Source organism: Electrona antarctica, assembly GCF_951216825.1.
Source record: "Electrona antarctica genome assembly, chromosome: 21".
Lineage (NCBI taxonomy): Eukaryota > Metazoa > Chordata > Actinopteri > Myctophiformes > Myctophidae > Electrona > Electrona antarctica.
This window is the reverse complement of record NC_136802.1, coordinates 42,350,298-42,356,995: the sequence shown is the minus strand read 5'-3', so window position 1 is coordinate 42,356,995 and position 6,698 is coordinate 42,350,298. Positions and strand designations below refer to the sequence as shown.

Below are 6,698 nucleotides of genomic sequence, written 5' to 3'. Positions count from 1 at the left end.
CCTGGCCTACAGTATAATAGGCCTATCATTTTTGTCATGACCCATTGGAAAGTACTTTGGGTTATATGTGCTATAAAGATGACTTGATCTTCTGAATGTCTGGGGAGAAAGGTTTCATGTAGGCTATATCAAACAATAATGCTTTATAAATAATGGTTGTAGTTATATATATTTTCCTTTCCATTGCACACAAATCTGAATTCAATTTTGGACACTGTTCTGAATGAATGTTACTGATTTGCCTAATTGATCAGCTTTGATCCATTCATAAATATATGAGTAAATCATTAAAGTAGTATGCATATTTATAATACCATTTTGCTGTTCAATGCAGATCAGTTCTGTAGAAGCATAATAGAATGTTATTACATCAGTAGTGGTTCAGTAATACCATAGAGAATGAATGGGAAATCAGGTGCAGGATGAAGCAGTCTCACCAATTGCCATGTGGCATAGTGGTGTAGTTGACTTGACTTTTAATCCATATCTCATATAGGTTTGAATACTGCTTATGGTAGGACCTACTATTTGTGTACCATCTGCAAACATTGTTTTACCAATAGAGTGTGTATATATATATATATATATATATATATATATATATATAGCATTTGCCATAGTGCAACAACAGTGCATGAGATAAATTAGTCTAACTGTTTCAAACACAGGAGCAAGGCTTCCCTGATGTTTTCATACAGTAGTATGTATGTGTCAGTGGAGTGGATGTTCTGAAGTCAGATTGGAATTCAAATAGCAGTTTATGCTTAGTTAATTTGTTTTTGAATTATTATTTTTTAGTTTTTGACATGGTCTGCACAGGGGACAGGTGTTAATGATGTAATGAGGGACAATATGATGTGATGAGATGATAAATGTTCCCTTCATTGTTAATGGTGTTTTTAAAACAAACATTAAACCTGTATATAGGTTATATACAGGTTCAAATAAACTATTACAAGATTCAAAAATCAATGTATTTATTAGAACTCCACCAAGCAAGTGTGAGCCTTCATGTGATTCTGCAGTGTGGTTCTTTGATCATTGATGCCAGAGTCCTGTACTGTCCTTGTTTTGTAACATCTGCAGGATCTCTTTGTGCAGTCAATAAGTAGCCTCCTCCAGGATGCAGAAGTGGATCACCAGAGGAACCTGGTCTCCTTCCTGGATGCTAGGAGAAAAATAATGTTTATTTGTTCCATTTTTCCATTGTGTTAAAGAAAATCACACCTGTGTGAACTGAGTGGTGCAAGGTCTTATATAGCCTGATCAGCTGTGGTCTGATGTAATGTCACTAACCATAGCAACCATGCTCATTTTTGAGTGGTGTAAACCACTCCTACAACTGGCTTTGTTAGTTTACGTGTCTGTCTGTACCAATGTCTGTCCGTACCAAAAAAATCACACCCGTGTGAACTGAGTGGTGTAATATAGCCTGTCTGACGTAATGAAATCATGTCTGACGTAATGAAATCACGTCTTTGTATTGAGTTTGTGCTTGAAATGTACTGTAATTCTGCAAACTGTTAATAAATATTTCAATCAATTAAAAATTAAATTAGGACCAGTAGTGTATACATATTAAATGAACAGGTGAACAGGGTGAACATAGCAACCATGCTCATTTTTTTCTGCAGAAACAAAGCCAGTTGTAGGAGTGGTTTACACCACTCAAGGAGTGGTTTACACCACTCAAAAATGAATGTCACCCAGTTCACATGGGTGTGATTTCATTACGTCAGACCACAGCTGATCAGTCTATATAAGACCTTACACCACTCAGTTGACACGGGTGTGATTTTTTTTGGTACGAACAAACATGGGTAGGCCTACAAAGCCAGTTGTTGGAGTGGTTTGCACCACTCAAAAAAACCTAAGCATAAAACTAAATATATTGACAAAAATCTAAGTAAAACTGATGATCACAAGTTGTTGGTACAGAGATGGGCCTGGTGCAAACAAATAATGAGACACTGAGGCAGTGCCACTATAAGTTCATAAAGTTTATTAGACAGACAGGGAATATTTATAGTGCTGGATTGTAGAAATGCAAGATATTTGACATAGGAATGTGGCATGATGATGTGCAAGGGTGATCTCACAATGTACAAGGCTGATCTTACTGTCAGCATATGAGGCTGACCATCTACCAGATGCTGCACATCTCTAGAAAGTACAATGTAGACAGTGAAACATATAGCCATCAAGCACAATGCAAGCACACTGCATCTCAATTTCAGTACACAGACTTACTTAGCTGTATGTGTACATGGCATGATTCATAACAGTGCCCTCTTTTGTTCTGAAAGAACATCATTGATACAATGTGGAAAACGTATGCAAACTCAGTCGGTGCCGAAAAACCTAGTTATTATCACATAATATTGTCTTTATCATTTCATAATTTGTTTATGTGATATCAATTTCATTAGGAAAATTGCAACCGAGTCCCCCTCCCAACCAATCCAACCAAATTTGGGCGAACACACAAGGCCAGAGATTGCATACGTAAAATAAAGAGAGTAGATAGAGAAGAAAATAAATAATAATAAAATATACAAAAAAAATAAAGGTGAGGTATCATCCCAACTATCCATGCAAGTAAAATCAATACCAGTCTGGTAATACTCCCGTTATCCATCTGTAAAGCAAAAGTAGTGTCTTTGGCATATGCGTATTCAGTCAGTTCTGGATCCTGTTGACTGGTGTCATTATAGAATTTGGCAGCATGCTATGCAAATATGTAACATTTCCAGGGGCATAGTTCCATTGTTGACAAAACAGGGGTTTTGAAAAGAATGCATCTTTCCAATATGTGCAAGCACCAGGGTGTCTAGCCAGTCCAACTAAGCACAATCAGTCCAAGGATAATTGGCTGCAGGTATCTATCTCTCGGTGACCGTTTGATGTGGCCACAGGTTCAAAGGGCAGGAACAGGAAAGTAGAGGCCTGCTACTCCAGCTGTTAGGAGCAGGGCGGTTCTCACATATGTGGCTCTTTTGCACTGGGTCATTGGAAATGATTACTGGGTCCTCAGCATGGGGTTTTTTCTGCCGTTTGATGTCTTCAGTATTTGCCTGGATAACAAAGCAAATGGCAATAAAATAGTCAAGTAATAATGAACTGCCTTTTATAATCACAATAGTACATGAATTTGTGACAGATACCTTTGCAACTTTGATGATTAGGAAATCCAATAAAGCGCAACCGAGTAAGCCGATTCAACACTTCACAAAATCTATAAAGCAAAAAGAAAATATAATGGCAATAAACTGAATATGGAAGCTATTCAATCCTTTATTAAATTAAGATTATAAATAGTGTTACCTGTGATGTCCCCGAGTTTCTGGACAGCAGGCTCCTCCAGAAGCTTTGCTCCTGCACCATGGTCACAGGAGGTATTGTAGTAGATGAACCCAGGAAGTTATTTTACCAGGTACTGCTTCTCATCTTTCTGTTGACTGCATTATGGGATCAGAGCAGAAACTATGTAGGTTATGACTGGGCCATGGATTTATTTGATAAGAGAATCACTAGATCTTATAATGGGAATAAATGTACTTAATTTATTCCAGATTGGTGAGACATTGAGATGGTGTCCACATTTTACTTCCTCTCCTTTAGTCAGGCTAATGTCATTTAGCGTAATGTCATTACTGTAAAACATAGGAGAAGGGGCAAGTAAATAGGATACAAGTTTATCAGTTTGTCATTTATTTTATACATGTAATTGATATTGTATTATGAACAATCACTCAGGTCTGTTGTAACCAGGTTCAGTCTTGCCCACAAGTATTTTTTTAATTTGTGTTTTTTAACCATGTGGTTAGTGGGTTCATTGTTACCCCAAAGACATGGTCATGAGAGTAACGATAGGGATACTTGCATCAAAGAGGAAGTGCAGTCTCTCTGCTGTATCAGAGGGGGGCCCACTTCCACATCTGTCCATTTAATATGGTTTACTCAAGGGTTAATTTCTCAGCAAGTTTTGGAATGGTGGCTGGACCACTCTCATTGTGTGCGCTGTTTGATGAGAATACATGGAGAACAAGAAACACACTTAACATGATAGGCATTTAAATATCTTATTCAGAGACTTATGAACTGCAACATCAGAGTGTAGCAAATAACACTGACCATATTTACAATCATTATGGATCACCAATAATATATTAATTTGATGATTTAATTAGGGATAAATGGTAAATGGTGCATTTATATAGCACCTTTATCCAAGGTGCTTTACATTCACACACACATACATAGATGGCGACGGAAGCCATGCAAGGTACCAACCAGCACATCGGGATCAATTTGGGGTTCAGTGTATTGCCCAAGGACACTTTGACATGTAGACAGGAGGAGCCGGGATTCGAACCGCCGACCCACGGATCATTGGACGACCTGCTCTACCTCCTGAGCCACAGTCGCCCGGGTTGGCTGATAAAAATGGGGCAAGTGAAGAAGAGGAGGAAGTTTATGGATACAGTGAGAGAAGACATGCAGGTGGCTGGAGTGACAGAGGAAGAGGCAGAAAACAGAACTTACTTCATAATAGGATTCCAGGTGAAACATCAGCTCCGACAGGGTGTCCTCTGACTTGAGCCACATTTGGCTAGTTATCCGAGTGGAGTTATCCGGTTGGCAAGGATTGGGTTGTCAAGGATTCTGCAATGGGTTGTTTTTGCTGCTTGACGTCTTCAATTTTTGCCTGGATAGCAAAGAAAATGGCAATAAAATAGTAAACTAATAAACTGCAGTCGGTATTTTACCCATTGACTAGAGCCCTGTAATTAACATATAAACTCACCTAAGAAAGAAACACTTGTGAGTAAGGCTAGCAAAAAAAGGGCCACCTATGGGTTGAAATAATTGTTAGTCATCATCATTTTTCGACCGCTGCCAAGATCATGGATTTCACAATGCCACACCAGACTTTCCGGTCCTTCATTGCCATCCCCAGTTCCTGCTTACTATGCATGGGTCCCTAGTGATGCCACGGTCTCTCGTTTGACTTGAGGATTGAAGGATCGTTTCTGTAGTCAGGAGAAATCCACACCAAAACACATCAGCCTATAATCCTGTTCCAACATACATGTTTGCTTTGAATTGTTTCATAAATGACCCCTGTTCTTAATTGTTCCTATCCCACCCAGTGGCTCCCCACATTAAAATGTAGCTAAAATGCTAGAAGGCTAGTTGTCTTCATTACAGTAGGTATTTTAATAGCTCTAAATCTTTTTTTCCACTCCCCAAATCTGTTAATATTGTCCTGGTACTTACACATGCATGTTGGCCCCTAGGCCAGCCCTTGGTAGAACAGCTTCTACTGTACCTACGGGAAATCAGTATTTGTAGTCAGTCATTTGTAGTTGGTCAGTCAGTTTGCCTTTAACCCTAACCCTAACCTTAACCCTAACCCTGTGACAATGCATTGTTTTTTATTAGTTCAAGGATCATTTTAAGGTTCATTTTGCCATTTCGCATGTTGTTTTATATGTTTCATTCGCTGTTTTGATCACTTTAGAGTTGGTTTGTATTTTAGTGATAATGCATAGTATTACATTTGTTTTATTAGTTCTGATGATGATGATGATCACTTAAGTTTGTTATTTCACATATCTTGCGCAACACGCTAAACCCATCTTTTGTTTTATACGTTTCATTTGCCGTTTTGATCACTTTGTGTATAGTGTGTGTAGTGTCGCATATTCACATTTAAGCATTAACACACACCGAACACAGGGCTGCCTTGTGATGCCTGGAGATTATTCTGCTCCCTAATGGCAATGCCTGACTAAATCACATAGTCTTTCAGGTTAGCAGGCTGCTGTCTGTTTCTTTGTGGACGAAGAAGAGCCCTGGTTGGAACTGCAACTGAAGTCGCTTGGATGTGTGACCCGTTAGTCCCAAGTCCAGACTGTGGCTGTATCCTTCTGTGTCTGTTAGCGTCCACTCTACCTTTCTCCTTCCTTGCAGCATCAGTAGAGCGTATGGCAGAGTCATCCGCTTGCTGGTTAACAGAGAACTCAGGCAACTTGGTTCTGATCTGGTGTCCGAACTGCATCTCCGCTGGACTACGTCCTGTAGTACAATGAGGGGTACTCCTGTAGGCCATAAGAAATGTCTGCAGTTCAGTGCGCCAGTTCTTTCCTTCAGCATGAGCCGTGCGTATGCGCCTTGCAGAGTGTTTTGTTTACCATGGGTATATCTTATTTACCACGGGTACATCTTTATTTACCATGGGTATATCTTATTTACCACGGGTATATCTTATTTACCACGGGTACATCTTTATTTACCATGGGTATATCTTATTTACCACGGGTATATCTTATTTACCACGGGTATATCTTATTTACCACGGGTATATCTTATTTACCATGGGTATTGGACACTAACAGACAACCTTTCCATCCTTGCTGCTTGATGATCTGCTGCTTCCGTTGCCCTTGCAATTTCTTGTAGAGTAGCAAGAGTCAAATCCTTTTCGCGCAGCAGCCGCCTCCGCAACGCATTGGAATTGCACATGTCAATCACTTGATCCCGTACAAAATCATCTCGGCTGTTACCGAATTCACACGTAGCGGCCAACTTCTTTAATGTGCACACGAAACTGTCCACCGCTTCTCCTTGTGAGTGTTCTGCTTGCCTGAACATGTGTCTCTCGTAGGGAATATTCTTCTGCGGTGTGAAGTGTG

At 39.6% G+C, this 6,698-nt stretch overlaps 1 long non-coding RNA gene across 1 annotated transcript; it reads right to left on the bottom strand.

The window, feature by feature from the left end:
* Positions 1-1,988: 1,988 nt before the first annotated feature.
* On the bottom strand, positions 1,989-3,551 carry LOC306914221. Its single transcript, XR_013788670.1, has 3 exons — positions 3,325-3,551; positions 3,165-3,235; positions 1,989-3,074 (listed from the first exon to the last, which is right to left on the bottom strand). It is a non-coding gene; the product is annotated as an uncharacterized lncRNA (long non-coding RNA).
* Between the last annotated feature and the right edge of the window lie 3,147 nt (positions 3,552-6,698).